The sequence below is a fragment of the Pleurodeles waltl genome, chromosome 5, assembly GCF_031143425.1.
Source record: "Pleurodeles waltl isolate 20211129_DDA chromosome 5, aPleWal1.hap1.20221129, whole genome shotgun sequence".
Lineage (NCBI taxonomy): Eukaryota > Metazoa > Chordata > Amphibia > Caudata > Salamandridae > Pleurodeles > Pleurodeles waltl.
Window position 1 is genome coordinate 683463092 of NC_090444.1, and position 27318 is coordinate 683490409.

The 27318-nt window shown below is 43.1% G+C and overlaps 1 protein-coding gene across 2 annotated transcripts in view; it reads left to right on the top strand.

Annotated features, from left to right (window-relative positions):
- Nucleotides 1–27318, top strand: part of TMEM181 (transmembrane protein 181) — a 373980-nt gene that overhangs the window by 120871 nt on the left and 225791 nt on the right. The gene's annotated exons all lie outside the window — the stretch shown is intronic.

The window sequence follows — 27318 nt, forward strand, 5'->3', positions numbered from 1 at the left end:
CATCTGACTCTAGTCGGCCCCATATGGGATGGAATTTGCAGGAACTCTATTGAGTCTCTTTCCTGTGCTGACTATCTGGGAGTCTTTTAAATTCCTGAACATTATCACAGACGTGTATTAAATATTGGAGCTGTTAGTGTGGTGTTGGTGTCACTGAGCAATGAAACTAACAACAGTGAGATAGCAGGTGTAATGTATTTACTAGTTGACAACATGTGTACATTGTGTGCTACTCAGTTACTTCCCTCATGTCCTGACGGTATTCACCCTGATATAAGTTGTAACCTATATACGGGTACTCTTTCGTTCATAGATTCCTTATATTCCGTCCATTCGTTTGAAATAATATATTTGGGTGAGAATGGATAACGTTTCCTTTGCGGCTCAGTAATGGCCTTCGAGGGATTTTGGTCTTTGATATACAGACCTGGAGTGAAATGCACCAAGGCTATTGAATGAGCGGAAGTTAAAAGCTTAACACCAGGACTGCTGGAAATTCCCCACTTAGTCGTTTTTCCAGTTGAGAGTTCATTAAACAGGTCACTCCACGTTGAAAAAATGCCACTGTTATCAGTGTGGTTGTTAAGTAAGACACCTTACCCGACACCTTTCACAAGGCGTGAAGAAGGGAACGCGGCTTTATCATTTTGAATTTAGTCCCATGTACAGATCAGTTATAGCCATGAGAGAGTGACATCACTTCCTGAGGATTTTGATGCCGCCCCAAGTGACTAAAGGACTGGTGTCTTCGTATTCTGTGCTTCTATGTTGGGGTTGGGAAGAGAGTGAACGTTTAAGAGATGGTTTAACAATTTTCACTGTTAAATGTTGCACTCCTGTGTTTGAAACGTATGCTCAAGGGTTGTCGAATCAAGATAAGAAGGTCCATTCTGAATGGGATTTTGCTGACATAGATAACGGTTTCTAATTCGGCTGAAAAATGACCAACCAGTGTATTAATACATACTTTTTGTTGGCTTTTCATAATTTATATGGTGAGATTTTGTCAACCATACATATTGATGTAAATTATTGATTTCACTGTGTAGAAAATGCTTGAATTGAAGAAAGGAAAGCACAGGTTGTGCCCCCCCACGAATCGATTATACAAATGCATACATAAAAAAGGCACGTTTTCAGTAATTTGTGGGCAAACGGAATGTTCTCTTAATTTGTTCCCCATTTTTTATGCGTGGGTGTGATACAGCATTTCTGGTAGCTGTATAGTGGTAGATAGTTTAGGCGTTGCATGTACAAATGTACACCATTTAAAAAAAAATAAAAAAAAAATAATCTGTTTATTGACTTTATCAAATTTCCACACTTCAATCCGGTTACAATGCCAACATCCTTGTCAATACAACATCATGCCATAAACTACTGCACATAAACAGAGTATTTTTTATCAAAGACTTGAAAGTAAAGGAAAGCAAAAATGTAGGAACAACAAATATGGATTTTTTTTTTTTTGGCGTCAAACTTATAGTTGACCAATACAGGCGGAGTTAATTATGATATTGGCCTTAGAGCCTTGATACATCCTTTGAATTAGTGCAGAGATCTGGGAAGCCACCTTGTATCTGGACAATATTTCAAACAATGTGTCCCATACAACCAAATCAAAGGCTTTTTCCGCATCTAATAAAAGGAAAATAGCAGAAACTTTATTACAAGCGAAATAGTCAAGAGCCTCAGCTAAGTAATGCGTGTTAGATGCAAGTTGCCTACCGGCAGTAAACCCATTCTGGTCAGGGTGCACCAGTTTATTAACAGCCCTATTGAGCACGTTGGCCAAAGGTTGGTAATAATTTTATAGTCTGTATTTAACAAAGAGATTGGGCGATATGCATTAGGATCTTCCTTGTTCTTGTTCTTTTTAGGGAAGCTGACCACATTCCCAGAATACCAAGAGTTGGGGATCCACTCACCCTTCAGCAAGCCATTAATTAAAGACAGATATAAATATATCAATGAAACTTTTGTAGAATTCAGCCGGGAAGCCATCAGGTCCACAGGCCTTCCCCATGGGGAGATTCTTAACGACCTCAAGAAGTTCCAACTTTGTAAATGACTGCCGTAAAGCCTCACTGTCTTCCTCCGCAAGAGTAGGAATGTCTAATTTCCCCAAGAAGTCCCTAATGGCCCTATGATCAATATCCTGGGTTTATCAATAGGTTCACCTATAATGTTCTAACATAATTTGTTCCACATCTCTGGGGTCTGTATGCCTAACCCCAGATATAGGATACCTCAGTGCGTGTATCATATTATTAGCAATTTGGTCACAAGCTTGCCAGGCCAAAAATTTACCTGTAAAATTACTCTCTTCATATGCCTTCTGTCTTTAAGTCTGATAGCCTATGTTGACCCTCTTGAGGAAACTGTTAGACAGTGCCAGTTTAGCTAACTCAAAAGATTTTCTATTATTTTCCGTGGGAGCCTGGGCATAGATAACCAGACTCCTCTGCACTGCTTCTTCCAGAGCCCTTGCCTGGTGTCCCTGGTAAGATTTATCTGCTGCCCCCTTAGCAATTACCAAACCCCTGAAAGAGGCCTTAAACGCATCCCAGACCATAGCTGGAGTTGAAGACCCCCGATTACTTTTGAAGAATTCACTAATTTCGACTTTAGAGACCTGTACCCAACCGTTCTCATGGAGAAGCTGCTGGTTGAACACCCACCTTCTAGGTTGGGACGTAGAATGATCTGGAAGAAGAGAAACTTCCAACACTAGGGTGACATGGTCAGATAAGCCAGAATGTCTCACCGACTGATTTTTAAAGCGCAGTAATTTGGATATTGGAAATAAATCAATGCGGGAAGCACTTTTAAAGCGGCTGGAGACGCACGTGTACTCTCTCCTTTGGGGCACTTATTCTCCAAGGATCACAGAGCATCAACACTTTAATATAATCTTTAAAAATCTTAGCGACTTTAGGTTTATGCTGTTTTTTACCTTTAACAGTGAAATCTAAAAATGGATTCTTCAGAAAATTAAAATCCCCGCCAATAATAATTTTGCCTGAGAGTTGCAAAAGGGATTGAAAGAGTTCCAGATAAGGGGTCGGATCATCTATCAAGGGTGCATAAAAACTGGCAAAAATAAATCTCTCTTTGGCAATTAGGCAATGTACCCAGCACCATCGCCCATTAGGATCGTCAAGAAAATCAAGTACCCGAGCTCCAAGATTCTTAGCTAGAAAGAACGCTACACCTCTGTGATCAGCTGGCGCTGCGGCAACAGCCTTAAAATCAACCAAGCTTTTAAACATTTTGAAGCCAGCTACTTTTTTGACAGGGATATGAGTTTCTTGTAATAGGATAACAGAGGGGTATAAAGCATTTACTCTATCCTCGATTGCAGCCCTTTTTCCGCGATTATTTAACCCATTAACATTCCAGGAAATTATTTTTAATGAAGAGTTTAACCTTGCCATTACCTTTTTATAAAGAATTGCCTAAATATTAAGTGATCAGAAACCACCAGAAAGCATGAGCTGAGGTGTGAGCCTAGGCCTGGATCAAATTAAGTTATCCGTACCAGAGACTTTAGTAATTCTGTGTTGTGAAAACCTATATTTAGTCTGAAAATGAAGGATCTTGTATCCCTAACCCCCTTCCTGACCCCTCCCCCTACACCCCTTCCCCACTCTTTGGGTGGCCAACACCTGGGGCCCTCCCGTCTGGGGAATCCGGCGCCACCCGACCCCCTTCTTCCCTAATCGGGTACCTTGGCATGGCACCCTAATGCCATTGGCTGCAGAGAAACTGGAAAGTAAGTGCCAAAATAATAGAGCGCTATACTCAATGAAATCCCCCCCCCCTTCCCGGAAAGTCTCAACCCTCTTGGCACCTGATGCATGCTCCTCCTTTCATTCATATTTTATGTTTAAGATTCTAACCCCCCCTCCCCCCAACCTCCCCTACCCTTTGTCCTGATCTATCAGCTTCCACTGTGTGGATCAATTTAGTATGTCCCTGGGAAAAAAGTTTTACTTTAGATCAATCAATCAATCGCTGCATTTGTAAAGTGTGCTACATACCCGCGAGGGTCTCAAGGCGCTGGGGAGGGGGGGTGCTACTGGTCGAAGAGCCAGGATTGTTGCACTAGTCCAGCCGGGGCCCCGGCTTTTTGAAATGCGTGGATCATCCCCTTCAGTTCTCTCCTCCAGTGTGCAGCAGCGACTGACGTATCCGAAAAGATTTTAAAGGCATAATTGCCGGGGATCTGGTGGATTTTACTCTTGATTGCTTGCTGTAGAATAAGTTCCTTAATACGGAAGTCGCTAAAGTTGACGACCACAGTTCGAGGATACCTTGCGTTGGATAGCTGTACTGCAGGGACTTGATGGGCCCGCATAATAGTGAGATCCAAATGTTTATCCTTTGGTTCTGAGAGAACATGCTGTAAAACGAGATCGGAAATTAAATCTGTAACAGTCCGTCCATTTTCGCGTCCTTCAGGGATCCCCGTAAATCTCAAATTAGACCTGCATGACCGGTTCTCAGCATCATTATTAACCGTTATTCATGCTTCTTCATATGTTTTAGCCAGCCAACATGTTTTCTCAAGTGGCAGTAACCCAGTGACTTCCCCAGGGCATTTCTCTAATAGAGTATCATCTTCCAAAGAGTAGGAGATCCATACTAGATTATCAACTATTTTGGATAGTGTGGTGTAAAGCAGGCTATGCATCAGCAGTGAGATTATGTATGGACACAGAGATTCAAACTATTTAGTATCAGAATCTGTGCATATGCTTAGAGGTGAGTGTCTTATTACATTAGATATGTTAGTCACATTAAATATGAGCCAATCATAGGAGCTGAACTGTACAAGCCCATTAGTAGTCCAGTGTTAGTAATATTTTAAGAACGTCATATTCGTGATGTTGCTTTCCAAGCAATACTAGAACTTCAAAATGCATTCATGGTCTGAATAATTAATCACCATTTCCATGTGAACAATCTGTTTGCTGGTTTAGTCTGATTTACAAAAAATAAAATAAAAATGTGCAACCTGTCTTTTTCTCAGAATTGTAGATATGTTCCTTAGTCAGATAATAGAACTTTACTAGATGTCTCTCCTCAGTTCCAACTTTCGATTTAATAGCTTGTGTCCAGTGATTTTTCAGAGGTATTAGGAGGGTCGTACTTTTTCTAGTTTGAGGGTATATGGTGTACAATTTAAAAGCAACACCTAATGTTAGGCAATCAAAAGACCTGATTCACAAAACGTCGCAGGCACATACCATCACAATGTGTAAGCACATGTTACCTGTTTACTTGTGTACGGGCCTGGCCTAATTAAATACTAAAGCAGAGATCTCACGCCAGCTGTGTTTCTCTTTTTATTTTCTTTGACTTTCACGAACCACTTGTGAAGGAGAGTCCAGCATGCTGATGGCAGCAGGCCACTGCCCCCCCTTGCATGTGGTTAGTAAAATGGATTTCTTGGGCAGCTTGTTCAGAGAAATGCTACATTTCTCAACATAATGAAGTCAGTACTGGGACTGACATACTTGTTAACTTGCGGCGCAGGACTGTCTCCGCCGTTTAGCACCCCCCACCGTTCCCCCCCATTCAGCTCAAAATGTATGGATGTCTGTGAGATCTGGACAATAGCACAACACCATACGACATTATGAAAGGAGGTATCATCTGTGTAAAACCACTGTCCTGTACACCAACAGTTGTACATAACGTGATCACTTGAGGTACTAGATTTGACAGTATAGGCAGATCACGTATGTGTCCCTGTCTGCAGTGAGCCTGCCTCTGAAAGGAGTCGTGTGCCAGATAAAAACTCTTGAGGAGGAAAAGAGGTGTGGGTTGAGTTTGTCTCATACATCTGTGATTGAGTGATTCGGCTGAACTGCCGTTTCCCAAGATTTGAGAAAGATTAACTTATTTTGTCAGTTTGGTTTTTTTATTCCGATGCACTTAAAGCTAAGAACAAGAATGCTGTATTACCTGCTCAGTAGGGGTCAGACATGTTTTACCTGTCTTGTCAGGGTTAAAAAAAAAAATCTTAATCGAAGTCCAGGCTGTCTGAAAATAACTTAATGTAGTAGAACAAATTAGCACAAGCATAATTATCAAAAGAAAACATTATCAAACAATGCAGTATTAGCCATCATCTTTAACGAGACTGTATTCATAATTGGATCAGTACTAAACAAACCACTGTGTTAGTTATTATGACCACTATGTTTTATATGATGTTCACCTGATTTTTTTTATAGTACACTTTAACCTTGGATGCTGAGTTTGTTGTACTTATTGAAAAAATATATTGCCGTTTTTGTTCAAGGATCTGCCTGCTATGTTCCATGATACTCTAACATAAAAACATTTAGAACACACATTCACAAAATCTAAGAGTTTCACATGCTTTTTATAGAAAAGCTTGTGTTTCGATTTTTTTTTTCTAAAACTGTGCAGTAAGAGTGTTATCAGCAGTGTCTTTCAAGGGATTGCCTAGGTTTCATTATGCTAAGTAATGTATGTGAAGACTTCTTCATTATTCCCTGTAATGCATTTTTTCAATCTGTATTATGCTCACTAGTACACATGGCTCATTTAAATTGTGCCTTGCAGTGCTGGCCAGTTTCTTCTTTAATGCTCAGTAATGCGTCACCCCCTCCCACTAATATTTCCCTCCCCTTTCCAGTCACCTGTCCCCCACATCACATTTATGTGTTGCACATAATTGCATTTTTAAATAGTACCTACCGTTTTGCTCTCCTATGTACACTACTGAAAGAACTTTGTTCAATTTATTCATAGCGTTCCCTGCTGTCAATTCAAGGATGGTGTATGTTTGCTTTGCAAAACTGTTGCCACGCTAAAGTTCTTTTTGTATTTAATTTTTTTACATGTTAAGTATGAATATACAATACCATATGTGGATTAACAAGCCGTAATAGATTAAAACAAACATTAAGAATGAAATGTAACAAAAAATAAGCCTCACTATTTCTTCATTTGAACATAGATTGATGGTGCAAATATTGTAAGAAAGAAACATACTGTTTTTTCTTTTTTTTTTTCTTTTCATTGAGGAACGTGGACTCTGGCTAATATTTTTAGAACCTCCTTTTTAAGCTTAAAAACCCAATATGTGCTTGGCGTATCTTAATTGTTTGTTTTACATGCATGAACTCTTGTGCTTCAGTGATTTGAATGTTTTAATTAACTATGTTATGTTACAACAAATTTGTAAACCGCATGCGCACCAAACAAGGTTTCATGGCGCTAAGGACAAAAAAAGCACAAAGGCTACAGGAGCTAGTCATATGCCTTGGTGAAAAGCCAAGTTTGGAGCAAATATGTTCTGTTACAATGAATTTGTAAAGCACACGGACACCAAACAAGGTTTCATGGAGTTATCCAATAAAAACAAGCATTTGCAATGTAGCGGGTCTTGCATTACGATGAGTTAGAGCTATTAGCGTTGAAAACTCCTAAACTGACTTTTCTTGCCACATTAAATGAAGAAAAAAAAATGATGCAATGGCGCTGCGAAATAAAGAGAAAAAGTAGTCCAGAAACCATATGGAAAACATGGAGCGTCATATGTTTCCAGTAATTTACCGGTGCTCTCGATGAGGGCTAAACACCGGAAAAGGCATGACTTATGCATGCCTTTCACAAGTGAAAACAAGCAGATTTTAAAAGGCAAGCCCTTGAACCAATGAAAGTGATTGATGTAACATGGGTGTGGTTAAAATCTCCCTAAAGAGAAATTAGAAGAGGGGCGGAGCGCTTTGCGCTCGCCCCTATTACTATTACTCTTACTCTGGCAAGGATTAAGAAACTGTAGTCCAGAGAGACCACTAATATGTAAACTTTTCTATCTTCACAAGCTGCTCTGTATTAGGCATAACAATATTTTGAGTGCTCAAATACTGGTAACACCCTCTGCAGCGATGCAGGCTCCCCAAGAATTACAGGGAATCAGTTTTAACAAAATTGCTTGCTTTGCTGTGTCGTTATAGGTCTTGGATCCTTTTGGAAAACAAATTTTCTTTACTTCCTGGGCACAAGGTCCTCAGAGCTCATTGCCAGCTCATTTTCTCTAGACTCCTCCACACAGGCTTCAGCCATCTGTGCCGTATTCCTTGCCTATTTTGTTAGATATCTCCTTTCCACATATCCGGCAGTACTGCTTCCTCTTCTTCCAGAGCAGGTCACAGCAGAGCACTTGAGAATTTTTTGTATTTATATGTAAATAGCAACCTCTAGAGTCTTGTTGTTGGTTAGATGTACCCTGGTGTAGGTGGGCTTCATCTGAAGCCCAGACAAATGTAATGTCCGGCTCAAAGATGCCTGTATTTGTCAAAACGTGTTGGGGGGGGGGGGGAGGTTAAGGACGTCAAGCCCAGTATGGTGTGGTATCTGTTCAGATTGAGTAATTATAACCCCTGCAACGAAAGTGGAGAATATCATTAGTCTTTTTTCCTATTTTTCACAAAGGAGGTGAAGGCTAGGCATCTTCTAGACAAATAATGTGGATACACAGTGAGGATGACAGGTTGCTACAGGTTGTGATTTGGGCTTCACAGATTTGACACCTTCACTGGGTGTGAGCTTATTTTCTGGTATACCTGCCGAACTGTGGAACTATTTGTGGCTTTTTGTGTTCAGACAGGACTTTGGTATAACTCTATGTTGCAACTAGTAACCACACAAGCTAAACCTGGAAGGATGCCTCTAGGGTTCTGTCTTGCGGGCTGCTTCAGTGATGGAGGAACAGATATGGTTTTCCACCTATGCAGACTTTCTGCTTCTTGCAATAATTTCTTTCAGATAACGCCATCTGTATGGTTTGCAGTCTTTCTGAAGCCCACGTATAAGCTCAAACACATACTCATGAGTGAGGAAGATGGGTGACAGAAATGATTGTACATTGCAAGCAAGGTTCAGTAGAATCCTCTCTTAGGGGTGCATTTATGAGGCTTGTGCTCATCACTAAAATATTGCCTCCCCCACCCCCCAAAAAAAAACAGCAAGCCTCTCAGTAGGCTTGTTTCAATCCCAGAAGTCATCCGCTGCTGTTGGGCACACTTGATTGCAGCTTGACCTCCTTCTTCACTTCCATTGTGACATGTGCTCTGCTGTTAATCTACACATTAGCTCACAGTGCACTTGAAGTGTGTTCACAAATGAAAAGTAAACTTGTGCAAGACACGTGTTCAGCTCTGAAGTCCAGCAAAAGTGCATGATGTAATGGCTGTATGCACTTCATCATTGTTTTCCTTCTTGCATTATTCTACAAGCATATTACTTGGTCATCGATGTCTGTGCACTCTGTTCCTGTGTTTGACAATAATCTCATTAGAACTGATTTTGTGTATCACTGTAACCTTAGTCAACAAGTACAGTAATAACATGTTAACCTCAAAATACATTTAATAAATTATATATCAGAGCATGCACATTTTCATCTTGAATGATATTAGTAAATAAAGGACAAAATCAAAATCAAAAAAATCCTCCTCGACAATAGACAACAAATAAAGTGTCATCAGCAGAGGAACAGCATAGTATAAGCAATGGAATTTATATTCTCTGAAAGTACGGCAAAACTGTTATCCAGTGTACTTAGCCAGGAGCATACATAAATAACCCTTTTATCTCTAGAGATCACTTCCCATATTTAGCCAGCAACCTTCATAAATAACCCTTTTACCTCTAAAGGTCATTTCCCGTAGTAAAGTGCTACTCTTAATTACTCTTATCTTAAAGGTCTTTCAGAGTTAGCTTGCTCTCAGTACAGAATTCAAATTGAGATTTCTGTTCCTTCATTACTTTTCAAATGCCACACAACCATGTTCATATTTCTCACAATACTCGCTGCCCACTTATAGCCGCTCCTCCATGTTGCTCCAGAAATTCTTTCTAAAACTCAAACTCTTCAAAAACTTCATAAACCAATCCCGGTCCAAATCCATTGAAAGGAGAGTAGAATGATGACAAACTAATTCTAACTAGACATAGCATAGAGGATGGAGATGACGAAATAGCTTTAATATCCACTTCTAAGGCAAAGCCTTTCATCCACCACCTCGTTTTGCTAGCCCAGAGAACTACTGGCTCTTCAAGTAGAGTAGCACCGGAAACATTTTCTAAACAATTATTCCTTTCCTTTACGAAATTCATGGTACTGCAAATTGTCACTCAAGTGATCCCCATACAACGTTTCACATACTTAACAGTTATGCTGGCCATATTAAGCTTTCATCTCATTACTCGTAGGTTTGTTTTTAAATTGTACTGAATATTTTGTGAGTAATACTTTACAAAAGAGCATTAAAAATGATTTGAAATACACCTGGAATGTACCTTTGCATTGAAAAAGCAATGTTCGTTTTGTGTAGCTGTAGTTTGTGTAAATGGTGTAATAAGTTTTCACGGAAGTGTATGTACATAAAAATACTTTTCTCCTACTCTATTAAGGCAAAGTCGGACATTGAAAGCATCTAATTATATATAACCTAAAATTTATAAACCAGCAAGGGGTACCCTCTAAGTTTATATTCAGGGCTGAAATGGGGAGACTCATAGACTGAGTGTTACTCTTAACAATGTGAGTTTTGACCAATGCTTCAGTAGTAAGCACATATTTTTGGAGAGGGGGTGACCTGAAAAAAATTTTTTTTTTTTTGGGGGGGGGGGGGAAACTGACTTGGCATCATGCTTTCTAGAAAACTCAAATATCTAGTTAGAAGACTGGTAACTTGGTGCAAGTTATGAGGTTGCGGGCAGTACCTGCCGAGGTATTTTTTGAATAACATGATGTGTAGTGGGTTGCGGGGGCGAATGATTGATGAGAACAAGTTCAGTTTTGACTAGCTTAAACTTCAAGTGTCATGTTAACTCATTATACTGTTCAGACTGCTGGATTCGGGCAGCAGCACCACTAGGTTGTGGGGCACTGAGTCCAATTCCACACCGTGTGATAACTGTCGGCCTGACTGCCTGCCAGCTAGCAGATCCTCACCAGCACCTAAAAGTGGCTGTGATTTGTGGCAGATGCGCGCATGTCATTCTGATCTCCCAAGGGAAATCGTGGTGTTACAGATCCTATCCTTTTCTCTCAGTTACATTTGTCTCACACATGCAAAGACAAACCGAAGCAGGAATTGGTTTAGTTTTATTGCACCAACTGCGTTCTAGATAAAATGGCATGTACTGCAATGATTAGGATAATAAAACTTAATATTTGCAATGTGGTGAGAAAAAAGAAAGTGAAACATAAGAATAGTCCCACCATAGTGTCAGAATACTAAGTGCATCATTATGAGTTTGGGGGGCCCACCAAACTCTTTGGCTCCTTAAGTTGCCACTCCAATTTTCTGCCAGCTGGCGCTATTACGTGTTTCCCGCTGGCTCAGCGGGAAACTCACCACAACATTGATTACGAGCCGGTGGTAATGTTGCAGTGCGTCGGGTGCAAAAGCACCTGTCGCGCTTTTCACTGTCTGTAATTCAGGCAGTGAAAAGCACTACGGGCTGTGCATGGGGGCCCCTTGCACTGCCCATGCCAAGTGCATGAGCAGTGTATGAGCCCCCATGGGGCCCTTTGCAGCCTGTCTCTGCAAGCTGGCGGACACGGAGGTCATAATCCCCATGGCAGTGCTGCCCTGGGGGATTAAGACCACTGGCCGGTGTAAAAGTGCCAGTGGTACAACCGTGGCACTTTTGCTGTGGTCGTAATGTGGAGGTCGGACTGCCACTTTGCCGGTGGGCTGACACCCACACTCGTAATGAGGGCCTAAGTGTTGGAATTCCTTCTTACGTCACTAAAATACTACTAGAGGACAGCAGTGTTAGCCCGAATCCGTCCTTGGTTATCCCTAGATAAACAGCATCCCCCATACCTGAATATGGTAGTAGTGAAGAGGTCTGTTGGTCTACTGAGAGTCCTTTCCCAAGTAGGTGGAAAAGATGTCAAGTCTCAACAGACTGCTCCAGTGAAGCAACAGCATACAGTGGCAATATTTTAGCGAGAATTCTCTAACGTATAGGGGCAGAGAGAACAGCCAGTGTTCTGAGACAACTCCCCTACCTGTTTTCGTAAGAACACATATGTTTTTCGTGGAGTGACAAAGATTGTGGTGTTCCACTTTGTCCTGACAATGATATCTGGTACAGCGTTGAGCAGAGCACAGAATGAGAATGTCAGACTGAAAATAATTAAAACAGTTTCTGGGCTAAAAGTGTATGAGATAAAAGAAATTAAATCATCACCGCAGAACGAAGCTTCTGCTCAGGAAAATAAAAATGAATTGTCACTAAGCTAAAGGATTAAACTGCAGACCTATGGCTAAAACAACTTTCCTATACAAGCTCACTAAAATAATCTTGCAACAAGTATGGGACAGACAAGGTGTAGATGGTATTTAGATTTTCTAAGTGTCAACAGTTAAGGGCCTTTTAATGGTATATTTGTCAAGGGGGGGTGGATCCTGAAATGTACCCAAATGGGGAGCTGAATACAACCACCTCCTTCCTCTTGGCGTCCGCTGTTCTAAATGCATGCATACATACTTCCCTACACTAATAATAACTCCTAGGCCTGGAAAGTTTCTTCTTGGGCATGTGATAATGGTACCTGACTATGTTGGGGTGTAGTTGGGTAGAGAATGACCTTTAGGTGGGCATGTGAAATTTCAACTTGGTAAATGGAGATGTATCTGGTTATACTTGTCTGTGCCTTGATATTGATCCCAAATCCCTCAATTCTTTGACTGTCTGGACAAGTGTGTCGGACATAGTAGGAAAACAGTTGTGATTACCCCTGCTAGTGGCAGCCTGTACCACACTATCTACAGGAGTAGGATGCTGCATTTGGAAGGGCTGGATCCATGAAGATTTGGCAGCTCTCTATAGGTGGGCAAGAGCAGGCAGTAATTCATCCAAGTGGCCATGAGGGTGTAGAAGTCCAAAAAAACATGGATTTTACTCCTATTGAGAAGACACACACTTAGTAGCCGCCTATGGCAGGCAATCTTCTGTCATGGTCAATCATTTCTGACCCCAAAGTCCAGCATCATATCTGACCCCAAAGTCCAGCTATAGCTGGACTTTAGGATCAGCTATGATTGCCCATGACAGAAGCATGCCTGCCATAGGCCTACTTTTGTTTAACGTTTTATGGAGCCATGCTTTTGAGCCAGGTAAACATTTACTCTTTAATGTTTGATAAGCCACTGGTGCTGCTGCATCTTTGGTGCACTTGGCCTTCTGGCACACACATGCATGCATATCACATGGTGAACCCACAGGGTTGTGCAGTCACTGACTCTGCCAAAGGCTGGCACAGGTTCCTGAGTGCTGCATTTGAGTCAACATTTCTTTCTTTTTTTTCTTCCTTCACACAGCCTGCTCTGATCTTCTTTGGTCGCAGAGAAGGAGGTGAGTGCCATGGCACAGTCCTTGCTGTTGGGTAAGGAGTCCCCGTATTTCACAGGGTCACTGTCTCCAGCAGAGGGCCCCTTCCAGAGGCAGTTGCAAGGTTTCTTTTCCAGTTTCTCCACTTGGCAAATCTGTTTTCCAGATTTTTGGAGGTGAATCCCTCTGTAATTGATTGTTTTCTTCACAAACCCTTGACACTGTTGCTTCCTCCTTCTCATTAGCAGTAGGCTCGGCCCTGCTCTATAGCCCTCATTAGTCTCTTGACCTGGGATCTTGCTGCAGCTTCTCCCAAAAGTCTCTCTCTGTAGGCTCTCCGTAAGCACCTAGCGCCTTCATCCACTTTCAGCGTGTAGCTCAAAGCCGTTTCTCTCATTTACATTGGTCTCACATATACAAGGACAATCGGAGACAGTATATGTTTCAATAAGGTTTTAATGAAGCAACTGCATCTTAGATAATAAGGCATGTACTGCAATCATCAGGATCATAAAGCATGACGGGATGAAAATTGTGACGAGGAGAGTGAAGCACAAAAATAACGCTACTGTATTGTCACTAAAATAGTTAAAATAATTCCTACCTGGGCTATGTTAGAGCATGGCATGTTAAGCTCTAGTTCTGCCCTTCTGGTTCCCCTGGGAAGTCGTCATCCATTGTGTGTGAGCAAGAGGCCTGTAGTCTACGTAAGCAGCTATAGGGAAACACTCGGCAATCAGCATACAGTCATGGTCATCTGCCTGGAATCTCTCTTTAACGTGTATGGGAGAGAGAAGTGTTTTTATAATAAACCAGCAGATGGTCCATGAAAAAATCCCTGCGTAAGAGTGTGTATGGTTCTATGAACACTAGAGACAAAGCGTTAGCACGTTTACCGGCAACCTATCTTACTGCAGCCTTGAGAAAGCACAGAGTGAAAGAAATGTCTTGTTTAAGAATGCAGTGCTGACCTAGGCAAAGAACAGCTAGTTAGAGAGAAATAAAACAAGACTGCAAATGTGGCTATTGTTAAAATAATAAACGAAGCTGAATAAAATATATCTAGGTTAAAGTGCACAGCGGCAGGCCTAGTTTGCTAAAATAACGTGTATGAAGCTAGAATTAAAATGGTTACACAACACCACATTTTGGCGTCCAGTGGGTGCAAAGTATGTCAGTATGATGGGTGTTACAGAAGGAGCTGCACAATCTTCATACTTGAATACATAAGGACCATGGTGGTGCACCGAGTGGACACAAACACATGTTGTTTTCCTCTGGCACTTCTACCGTCTGGCCCCTGGACTTTGTGGTCATTCTAGATCTTCGTGGGGGCACGCAGATTCTGCATACCTTTTGATCCACAATGTTTGCTCAACTCGCATTGACTGCCTGCAAGCATACAGAAATGCACACAAAAAAAAACTGGTACCCTTTGAACTTTTGAAGCAACTGTATAGCAACATGGTAATGCTGTAAAATACCTAAACAATCACAGACAGCATGTGGTAGATCCTTTGTGCCACTGATACACCAATACACGCATGGGTGTAGTGTCACTACCATGTAGTGAGGAGGGTCTGGAACTGGAAGATTTTGTTTTGAAATCCAGGCAGGCCCATTTCTGTTGTTTTTTTTCCTGAGTTTATTGAAGCAAGTGCTATTTAAGCCGGTAGAATAAAACTTTGTTATTTATGGTATTATCGCACAATACCATCATAGCTAATACTCATTTATAGTCTACTTGTAATGAAAAATGTCTCTTGTAGCTTCCATAATTAGCGCTTTCCCAGTAACCAGTCTTGATCCGGAAATGTTCCTACTGCATATGTCACCAGTACCTGGTGATGAATCATGCCAGTGTACACAGAGTAGTAGAACTAACAGAAATGATGGACTACACATAATAGAGGTTCCCTAGCGATTTTGAACCCAATTTCACTTTTCCCATCACCTTCATTTAAGCAAGATCCCGCAAGCATAGTATCACTCAACATTTTAGAAAGGTTTGTGTTGTTTTGGGACAGTGTCTCCTCCAAAATGTTAGAGCTGTAAACTGTTCACCCTGGGCTACTGATCATGGATCTGCACGCTGTGGTGTCTGGGCCAGACCCATGGTGGTGCTTCTTTTTTGCTTAGATGATTTGATGGCAATTTATGGAGACGGAGGCCAGACTTATGGTCGTCTTTATAAAAAGCATGGGCAAAATATCTCATTCTATTTGATGGACTTGTAACCTCTCTCGATCTATAAACGCTTCTTGGTCCAAAACCATAAGAAGCACAAAAGAGAGTGCCATAGATTGTCTTACAAGAATAGTAGGAAGAGGAAGAGTGTTCATGGCCATCATCCGAACCTAGTCCTGCTGTAGAGCCTTTTAAAAAAATCTTGCTTTTCCTGTTGCAAGTGCCATGACAGAACAGGTATTGAGCAGACTATGATGGAGACCTTCAGCAGGGCAACCTTTAGTGCATCTATAATGGCCTCTACAAACTTCTGAAAATGTTGTGATACTTGCAACTTTGCTCTTTGAACTCTACTTTCACTTCTGTGTCGGCTGTACTTTTGGGTCCAAAATGGCTAAGGCACTGGTTTTAAGGACTGATTTGACATTGCGTGCAACATAAGGAGCCCTGGGTTCTGTGCTGACTCTGTCTTCGACTTCAGCTGTTTACTCTCAGTTTATTTTTTTGACTGCCAAGGGAAAGTGTGAGACGTTTCCAAGGGAGTCATCATATCCTGACATACCTAGGCAGTGAACTAAGGAATCTGTGCAGAGAATACATGATTTTTTATTTTTTTTTGCTTGGATCCTGATCCAATTCAGATATCTTGTTCTTAGGAGAGGGGCGATGATGATTGTGAAAAAGACAAGGTTATCCACCCAGCCCTGCTGCTTCAATGGATATTAAGAAAGTTATGGAGTGTCTGGTGATTCATGTACAAACAGTCAAACAAGATATTCATTGTATATGAAGATTTTTGCTGTCTTCAGTACGTTTTTTGCCCTTTAATGAAGCATTTATAAAACAAGTTGCGGTGTCTCAAGAATTAGGGGTTCACAGTGATAGATCTGTTTGCAGTGTCTTCAATAGAAAGTGGCACCATTTTTTTTTTCTTTCTTTTTTTTTTTTTTTTCCTTGCTATAAGCAGCTCCCTCTCCAGATATCGTTGTGGGATGCTTTGATAGAGTGGAATTTACTCTCCATCATGCCTTTCCACCTGCAGCATTCCTTTCAAGACTGATACAGAACAGTTGAGTCCAAGGGCATTGGTAATCCTTGTTGGTGCCAGTTGGGTTATGAGCCTGTGGTACTTGGACCTCTTTCAACTCAGTCACTTTCTTCCAACTCATCTTCCTATTTTGGTGGATCTTCCCTTTCAGAAAGGGGAAGAGCATCTACATTCCAAACTCATGAATCTTAAGTCTTCATACTTGGAACCTGAGAGGTTGGTTTTAAGTTCACCAGCTGAATTGTATCAAGGAGGGCTTGCATTCCACAGTGTGGGTGACTCACAAGGCTGCTTCCTGATCGCATTCTGCTTTACGTGCACAAACTTAGTGGCTGGTGGGGTGGAGGGTTGGAGGGGGGGACACTTCGCCCCCCCCCCAGCTGAATTGTACAGAGGAGGGGCAGGACCCTGGCACACTCGCGGGCATCCGTGCCCATCCAAGGCCGGGCTTGGTCCACTTTCTTGGCCCTTCAAGACATTATTCGAAAACTTGAAGTAAGGACTTTACCCTTGGTCCCTATTTTTGCTTCACCAATGCTTTCTAACTTTTTTCCTATTGATTATCTTCTTTTCTTCCTTCGTTAAGCGATTACTGTGTTTTCTATGGTTGCAACATGGGGAAGAGGAAGGCTGCACCCTCCATGCTGTATGTGGCCCCAAATTGTGCTTCTAATGACAGTTGTTTAGTCAGGGCTGTGGGGGTCATCACTAGAGAGATAGATTTGGCAGAAAGGCATCTATCTCTGGATCTGTCAGACTCACTGAACCCTTATCTATGTTTGGCCCCTGTCCAACTCTCTGCAGCGCACCCAGTTTTGCCACCCACTTGGGATAATCCTGTTTTACTTCCCCCAGATATGGCTTGGCCCGTCATTACAGGAGTCTCATCTTGGCTGTAGCCCCTCTCCTAAACGCAAGACCAAAAATATGGCTTCTAGTTCCAGGGCAGGGGCTAATGTTATTGCTTCTGGTCCTCCTCCTGTCCCAGGAGGTTCCATTCCAGCTCCCTTCGACACGTCTACCTGTACCACTCTCTGGACATTTACTGGCATTTTAAAAAAAACATTTGGATTCTCTACTTGCTAGACTTGTAAAACAAATTGAGGCTGAAACTTCTAAGATCTCAAAAGTTAGGGAATCCAAGAAGAGCACCCGGGCCCCTGAGGCTCTGCCTACGGTTTCTACATCTGTGCCCTCTTGCCACGTCTGTCAGTGACCAAGGACGCTTTTGCTCTGGGCCATGGCCAGCCCCTGGTGTTTTCAGCAAAATGCATGCTCCCAGTGTTTTTCTGGGTGAGCTTGCCATTGACCCAAGGACCAAGCAGGCTATCAATCCTCCTAAGCGTGGACCAACCTATAGTGCCAGCAATAATAGTGCCCTTCCCTGAATCAACTTACCCCCGGAATACTGCCCTTTTGCGGTTGTACTTGGAAATATACCCTTTCTCGACAATTCCAAAATGTGTTCTTTGACCAACTCGGAAATAAAGTTTCCCACTGGTTATCTTGCCACTCTAACTTCTCTGCAACTGTCTATGGTATCATTCTGGTGGTAAGGCAGGGGTGTGGAATTTATTAAAATATCTACTTGTCCACGGGACAGGTTGCTTCTCAAATCTACTTGTCCTGTAAAAAGATCTACTTGTCCCTTTGGTGCCATGTAGTGTGGCGCCAAATTATAGCAGCAATCTCATTATGTAAGAGCTCTGATAATAGCCTCTCTGATTATGCCAGGGCTACTACCATAGTAGGGCTTGAATACTAGCAGTTTCAATCCCTACTGTAGCAATTTCCTTATTTTTCCACCTTTCTGCAGATCTGCATACTGGGGCTGGAGGAAGCAGTAAGCAATAGTTCCAGGGCTGGAATGCCTTTGAGTCTGCAAACCTACTAACCTGCATGTTTTAAAGATTTTCACCAGCTTCTCTCTAATATTTTCCCATAATAAGAAAGGTTGGACATTTACTCCTGACAATGGCAGAATTAGAACTTCTTCCAGGGTTGGGAAGAAAGTGGCTGGAGGGAAAATGAACTTGCAAATGCTCAATAGATTTTCACATGAGCAAATCTACACATGCGTATTTACCCATGCTAAAATACAGTTCACAAATATTTTATAGGGGTACGACATATACCATGGGTGCACTTTTGTGACTTTCTTTAAGAATTTGGGGCCACATGTAGGTAGGTTCAGATTTGTGACCCGCAAATTGCGAGTCGCAAATCCGAATGTAGGATGGTGTCCCTGACACCATCTGTGATTCGCAAGGGCTTCGCAAATGCTCACCTCATGAATAATCATGAGGTGGGTCGCAATTTGCGACCCCCTTGCGAATGGCGGCCTCACAGGGATGGTGGCCTGCTGGAGACAGCAGACCACCATGTCTGTGACTGCTTTTCAATAAAGCAGTTTTTTTTTTGTTTTTTGTAATGCAGCCCGTTTTCCTTAAAGGAAAACGAGATGCATTACAAAAACGAAAAATGAAACGTTTTCGTTTCATTTTTTCAGAGCAGGCAGTGGTCCGCAGTTTACAGTGACATTCACAATGGGTGAAAGTGTTAGCACCCATTTGAAATGGGTGCAAACTGAGATTGGTTTGCGCCCGCATTCGCAAAACAATCCTACATTGCACTGCGAGTCGCAATTAGGAAGGGAACACCCCTTCCTAATTGCGAGTCACAAACCCGTTTTGCGATTCGGTAACCAGGTTACTGAATCGCAAAACTGGGTTTGTGCATCGCAATGTACTTTTTGCACGTCGCAAACAGCGAAAGTCGCTGTTTGCGACATGCAAAAAGCTACCTACATGTGGGTCTTGGTCCCTAATTAGGTCTGGTGTTAACAAAGACATTTTGTTTTTATTAAACTTCTATTTCTCTCTCTTTCGGCTGGCTTTACTGTGAGTGATCGCATTCTTCTCTTCCACAAGGAGCATATTGGCACACAAAGTAGTTTTGTTCAGTGTCAGGAACTACAGTGGCAATCAGTGACGTAATGAAACTGGAGGGTGCCCCTTTGCAAAGAACATGGAGGAGCCCCCTCTCCAGACTCACTCAGGGCAGGTGCTGTGCTGAAGGGGCCCCCTGGAGGGCGGCTGCGGGGCCTTTGTTATGCCACTGGTGGCAACATGTGCTTTTAGAGTTCAAAAACGTTTTGGGTTTTTTTTGCCAGTGTTTGTTACAATGTTGAGGACCTGGTAGCTCCCACAACAATAAAGTGTTACAAAAGCCATGTCAAAACAAGACACGCATTGATGAAACTAAAAGACTTATAAAAATATGTCAGATCAGTTGGCTTTGTCAGTGTTTGTTTATTTTCATGCTTCCCATAATCGTGTTGAAAATGGTTACACTGATTTTCCATTAGAAATATTTTTGGGAAATACTAGCATGCATCAAAACATTTTACTAAATGACACTTCATTTGCATATAATCAGAGAGCATTCTGGGAGCATTATACTTAGCCTCATAGCCTAAACTTTGTGTTTACACGTTTTTTTTTTTTGTACTGGAACCAACGTCAGTAGTGAAGTGTGACATTAAAACATTTATTTACAGCACTCACCCTAATAATGAAGGTTTTCAAATAATGAACCATAAATACAATTTCGAACAGCATTATCTCTTAGAAACACATTACCTCAACTGCAGAGAGTTCCACTCTCTGTAAACAGGCAGCCAAAGGGTTTGTGCTGCAGAGGGTTGGGTCTACTTGTCCCAAGGACAAAGTAAACATAAAATCTTGTTACCCTAGACCCCAAACAAGATGTCCCGGGCGTCGGGCGATAGGAATTCCACATCCCTGTAAGGTGCGTGGACTGTTTCGACCCTTTTTGAAAAGTCCATCTCTGCTGATTGTATTATCAATACATTTAAACATCCACCCTTGGTGAGGCAGATCTTGAGCTATCATCAGCCTCCTCCAAGTTGTGGGGCTGTCCACGTTCTATCTTTGGGCTTTTTCTATAGACATTTGAAAGAAGGCATAGTCCACCCTCGTGTTTCACACTTCCAGCTTACCCCACAGAGGCCGCTTGTGAGTATTTCATGTCCGAATGGTTTCTACCTCTAGCTGATTTGAATGAGTTGGATTGACAATACTTGGACTTAGGGGAGGGAAGTCGTTCCATCTAAGAATGTGATTCCTTCTCTGGCGTTGGGGGATGCAGATTTGATGGCTGCTTTTGGGTCACCCGAGCACGCTGGATTCTGTCCTCTAAGAGCAGAGGCGTTGGGATCTCCAGGGGTGACCCCTCTATTCGGGCCATGGTGGATTCTGACTCTTTTAGTGGGGACAATCCTGAAGGAAGGCTGAAGCTGATTAGTTGGGATGTGGCAGGAGTCGGGCTGAAACTAGGTGACGCTGAGTGGGTTGCTTATTTTTACAGCTTCTAGCTGATCCTCCTACAAGAGACCAGGTCCACAAACTTTCCCATTTGGGATGATTTTGTTTTGTCATTGTGGCCTTGTCCCTATATTTCAGCGAGGGGCAGATCTAGTGTGGGCCTGGCTATCCTGGTTTGTATAATCTGCAATATAAAATTTTCCCTGCCGTATTATACACCCGAGAATACAGGTTTTGTGGGTGTTTTTTCAGTCTTTCTTTAGCTTTTGTTGATTAATTTTTACAGTTCTGTGGGGTCAATGTGGTACAATGCCTTAAGGATAGATTTATTCTGTCTTGCACACTTTTTTAACCTGTTGACCGGGGACAATATTAATGCCAAAATTGGGAACCTTGTTGTATTGGGACCATGGAACAGAGGGGAGGCAAGTTATTAGAACATTTATTGAAGGCCAGTGTATAATCATGGAGTTCAGGGGGGCTCCTGACTACCCAAACTACACCTTTGCCGGGGAACAGGCGCTATCATTAATTATATCTTTGTGTCACCATCAATGAATTACATTATTGAGCTTGTTTCTGCTGAGGCAAGCGCTTTTAGTGACCACATCCTTGTTGTGGCTGTATTAATAATCCCAGGCTATAGTAAACTCTCCCCCCCCCCCCCCCCCCCCCCCTATGTTCGCAGTGCTGTGCCACTCTGCCCTCATGCTCAGGGGCTTTGACTTAGGTGGCGGGCATTGATTGATTATTTGCGATTTCTTGCCCTCCACATCAAATCAAACCTGTCCTTATTTTTAGATTACCTCTTCGGGGGCCTCATCCCGGTAACCTCATTCTTTCATCCCATGCCTCCTTGAGTTGGGACTATCAGGGAAATCCTGCTACACAGGGTTAGAGTTAGTGCTAAAGCTGACCAAGGTTAGTTTGATAAAGACTGTAGGATGGCCAATAAGAACCTTAAAGACACTCTATCTGTTACCCCCAGGGACTGGGCCAAGGTGACGGTCTGCTGTGTCGCATACCGAGAGGCAATTAGAAACAGGATGCGGGTGATCAAACTGGAAACCTGGAATGGGCTAATAGCTGGTACCCACCTTAAAGATACTGGGGCATTCTGGTGAATCCTTAATAGACCAAAGCCCACTGAGACTAACATTCCTGAAAGACCTGGGTTGCCCATTTTAAAGGCATTTATACTTTTGAGGCCCAAGAAGTAAATAAGCCAGAAGATTGTCCCTCCCTTTTCCCTCTCTTCAAGTGTGATATTCATGAAATAAGCGAGTGGATTATGGCTAGTCCCCTGGCCCGGATGGTGTCCTGATAGACTTACAGTAAGAAAATGTGGGCTTGTGGGTCTCTGCTCTAACTAATGTCTTTAATAGTGCCTCCATATGTGGTTCCCCCAGTTATGAAGTACCGCAGTGATGAGACTTCAGGGATGATCTGCAATGCAGTGAAGAGGCTCCAGGGGAATGCTACAGACCAATTTCGCTCCTGGATTCCATCTGTTGTATGGCCGTTAATAGGATTGAAGGTTGCGTTCATTCAAGCCAGATAACTTCACCTGCTCAATATAGATTCAGAGCTGGCCTGGGGGCCCTGTAACAGTGTCTTAACCTCCATTTGATTATCAGCGAATATACCTTAGCTAAGGGAGGCTCACTGTTTCTTTCCTTTATGGCTCTAAGTGGTGCTTTTGACAGAGTCAGTCTCCCTCAAAGCTCTGGAACATCCTTATCGATCTAGAACCAGACAAGGACCTGCTCACCTCTTTTTCTGAGCTCTGCACAGCGGAGTCTGTGCTCCAGTTAGATGTGGGTCCGAAGGAGAGTGCACAGACTAGAGCTGTGAAAGATATGCCTAAGGTTAAGGATACATATATCTGGTCACTGCTTTATGCGGATGATGCCATGCTCATGCCCCCTACTCCCAATGGGTTGAAGACTTTAATAAATAGCTTTGTCTCCTTTGTGGATGGCCTAGACGTAGACATCAACACTGCAAAAACTAACTATATGGTCTGTGGCTGTTGCCCAGGTAAGGAGGGATCCATTTTGGACAAAGGGAGGCATATTCAAAGGGTACCAGATTTCCAATTCTTAAAGATTGAAATCCACATGGGTGCCTTGTGTTGCAAATCAGTGTCTCCAGTTCAGTTGGGCTGCAGGTGCTCTGTTCGCCTTTGCTTTGAGGGTGGGTAGCAAATTTGTTGAGCGCCTGCTGCAGATGTTTCAGTGTAAATGACTCCTTATCTTAATGTATGGCGCAGGGGTGTGGGGGTATTATAGCAAGATTACTTCCATTCAGGCCAAAGAAAAACGTTTTTGTTGTCTCCAAGGCCTTCTTATCTCAACCCTGCATTTTTTTCTCCGTGAGGAGCTGGGCCTTGCTTATGTTATAGACCTAGTGTAGCCCCATTTGCCCTTTGGGTTTCTGTTTGAGCTAATAAATCAACCTGATTGAACAGGATGATAATATTTTAGTGTCTGGGATTCAATAAAGGTCCTGGACGCGGCTATAGGATGGGAGGGTCTGTTTTCATACCCCCCTCCTCTCTTGTTAAGTCTGATACTGCTAAGGCTAAGCAACTCCTTTTTAAAAATTTATTTATAAAGATTTGCACTATCGGCAGGGAGCAGGATGAGCTAAATGAGCCCAGTCTGTGGGAGTATCCTCCTCTCCAGAACACATTGAGAACTGTGCCTTACTTATCTTGGGTCCTGAGCCCCTGGGAGTGTGCACCTTTGGCCAGATATCGGTTAAGGACAGTAAGATCTTTACTTTATTTCCCTCTAGGCCAGTTTGATGTAGACTCTGTTTTAGGCTGTCCATGTGATGAGAATGCTGTTCAGACATTTGAGCACTGTGTCTCTTTCTGTAGGTTTTATGTTCAGTTTACCAATTTTTTTTAAAAAACAACTTTAAATTTCTATGGTGTCTGGCAGACCAAAACTGCTTTGTTGTTTGTTTTTATCTAGCATTCAGGTTTGCTTTAATGTTGGGCAGTTTTTATTAGCTGCTGTTGTTAAGCGGGAATAGATTACTGTCTGACCAATTGTTTTTTACTGTATTTTTATTCTTGTGATCAGCTGTGTTTTTTGTTTTTATGATGGTTTTAAAATAATCGTTTAAGGCTTTATGACTGACAGTAAAAATAAAAAATAAATGAATCTGCTGTTGGACATCCTTTGTGTTGTTTTCTCTTCTAGACACTCCTCTAAAAGGGCTCTATGTTCTAATAGGCTGGTGAACTTTCACCCTGGTATGGGGAGAGAGCTGTAGACCCTCATAAGGTGGTTGTACAGCAGCATTTGTTTGTGACATACATGGCTTAACAAGTTAAGAATGGCAACGTGGTAAAGGATTTTTTAGTGACTGTTTCTTCATATCTGATAAAGACTTCTAGTTGCCGATTCCTTTTCTTGTGAATTTTCCCCAGGCGTCAGTATGGATCTGGAGATTTTTCGTGAGCAGTACGCCTGCGCACCATTAGGTGGTGTTGATCTGCTCTTCATCCCTTGTCTGCATCGTCCATGCCAGATGACATCACGGGTCCAATATAGGCACCATCCCGACGCGCTTACGTCAGTTCTTTTCTTTCCACATCAGCCAGCGCTGATTCGAAGAGAGCTACCCCTCAGTCTTTTTTGACTGTCCTTTTATTGACTTTTTATCAAAAGTTTTCACGTTTTCTAACTGTACATTGAGGATGTGCTCTAGGAAGACCGGGTTCAAGCCCTGCGGGTCTTGTCATTGGTCAGTGTCGGTGATGAATCTGTGCCTTTGGTGTCTGGAGCGCGACCACAACCCGAAGTCGTGCTCCGAGTGCCGGGCCATGAATCCATAGGCTTTGCAGGAGCTGTCCCTAAAACTGATGGTGGCCTGTCGCTCTACCCTCCTTAAGTCTTGGTCGAGAGGAAGATCTTGGAGCAGCCCCCCCATCATCTTCATCTCACTCATAGTCTTCAGGACGCTCTGGTAAGTTTGAGGCATTAGAAGTCGATGAAGACAAAACGTTCTTCGACATCACCTCATCTGTTGGCTGATGAGACAAGGGAGCAGGGGTGTTGTTGATCGAGGTCTCTATCTGCGACGTCTAGGTCAACTTCGCACTTCCCCCTAGTTCCCCAGAGCAGCCTCTTCCCTGCTCAGAGTTTTACAAGGCCATGCTCCTCAACTTTGGGCAACCCAACTCTGCTGGTGCACCATGGACTGACATACGGACCTGGGAGAAGCAAGTGGACTGGATACTTCCCTAGATACTGGTGCTTTCTCCCCCTACCATGCCTATGGAGGAGGGTGCTTTATATTCAATTATTGTGCAGAGAGAGACAAGGTCTTGGACCTTGAGCTGTCTTCAGCCCCTGGTTTCATCCGCTGAAACCCTGCTCTCCTTTAATAAAGCCCTTTGGGACATCCTTCTGGGTACTTCGTCCAAACCTAGCACAGGTCCTCCTGTGAACAAGACTATTGCCCTCCACCATCGCTGTGCACCAGGTGATCAAGGTTTCCTAATGCAACACCCCACCATGAGAGATTGGTTATCCAATCATCCACTTCCCAGGGCGCTTTCCCTCCCGCACATCCAGATAATGAATCCAGGAGGCTGGACACACTTGAAAGGAAGATAGTTTCCTCCCCTAGCCTGGAATTGTGGTCTGTAAGCACCACTTGCTTTTGGACTGTTATTTCCAGAAGCTGTGGGATACAGTTGCATAAGGGCTGCCCTCCTGGAGGAGGCCCGGGCTGTACTTTCCCAAACAGTTGCTGATTGGAGACATAGCAAAGGCACTTCTCTGAGCCAAAGTTATTGCCCTCTTGGCCATGGTAGGCATAGAGAGGATCCCTGTCCTAGGAAGTAGGTTGTGGTGGTTGTTCCCACTACCATCTGGTGCCCATAAAGGACATGTGCCTCTGCCCTATCCTAGGCCGTCATTCACCCCATTCTCGTTCTCAAGAAGAAGTTTGAAATGCTCACTCTGGCTCAGGTTCTATCTGACATGGATCCAGGAGACTGGATGGTAGCGTTAGACTTGCAAGACGCTTATTTCCACATCCCCGTTCTGCCTGCCCACAGATGTTACTTGCGGTTCACGGTGGGCCACCAGCTCTTTCAGTTCACTATGCTCCCCTTTGGCCTTACCAGTTCCCATTGAGTGTTCATCAAGGTAGTGCGGAGACCAGAGGGTTCAGCCTTCCCCTACCTCTGCATCTGATTGTTGAAGGGGGGCTCAGCCGAGGCTTTCATCTCCCACCCCTAGACTATGGCAGACCTACATTCACTGGGCTTCACTATAAATGTTCTAAAGTCACACCCAACTCCCTCTCAGACACTCCCTTTCTTCTGAGCTGTTCTGGACACAGTGCAGTTTTGGGATTGTCTTCCTGTGCAGCGAGTCCAGGATATTCTGGCAAATATACTAATGTTTCGGCCTATACACTGGATTTCATGAGAATGACTCTGAGACTTCTGAGCCCTATGGCTTTATGCATCCTGCTGGTGACACATGCCTGATGGCATATGAGGGCTCTGCAGTGGGACCTGAAGTTCCAGTGGGCGCAGTATCAGGGGACTCTGAGGGAACTGCACGATATCTGCAGTGGTGGGTAACGAACCTCAATTGGGCCGGAATCATCCCCCTACCCCAAAAAAAAAACAGACCGGACAGCAGTGACAGATGCATCACTCCTGGGACGGGGTGGCCACCTGAGAGAGGTGGAGAATAGAGGCTCCTGAGGAGACCAGACTCTACATCGACCTTTTAGAGCTCCAGGCGATTAGACTAGAATTGAAAACATTTCTTCCCTCTCTCAAAAGGAAGGTAGTGCAGGTGTTCATGGACAACCACACCACTATGTGGTACTGCAGTAAGAAGGGCAGAGTGGGGGCGTGGACCCTTTGTTAAGATGCCCTGCGCCTCTGAATGCGGCTGGAACATCAGGGCATTTCCCTGATGGTACAACATCTGCCGGTTTCTCTGATCATCAGAGCAGATGAACTCAGCCGACAATGTCTAGTCTGTCACGATAGGTGTCTCCATCCGGAGGTTGTACAAGGTCTCTTTCAGCAGTGAAGAGAGCCTTGGTTAGATCTGTTTGCCTCCGCAGAGAACGCGCAGTTTCAGCAGTATTGCGTGTTGGAGTTTCCAAGGCAGCATTCGCTCAGTACTACTTTTTAGTTTGAGTGGAACACAGGCCTCCTGTATGCCTTTCTGCCGATACCACTTCTGCCTAGAGTTCTAACAAGATCAAGAACGACCAGGCCCCAGTAATTCATGTCGATCTGGACTGAACATGATGAGTCGGGTATCCCGACCTATTGAGCATGGTCTTTGA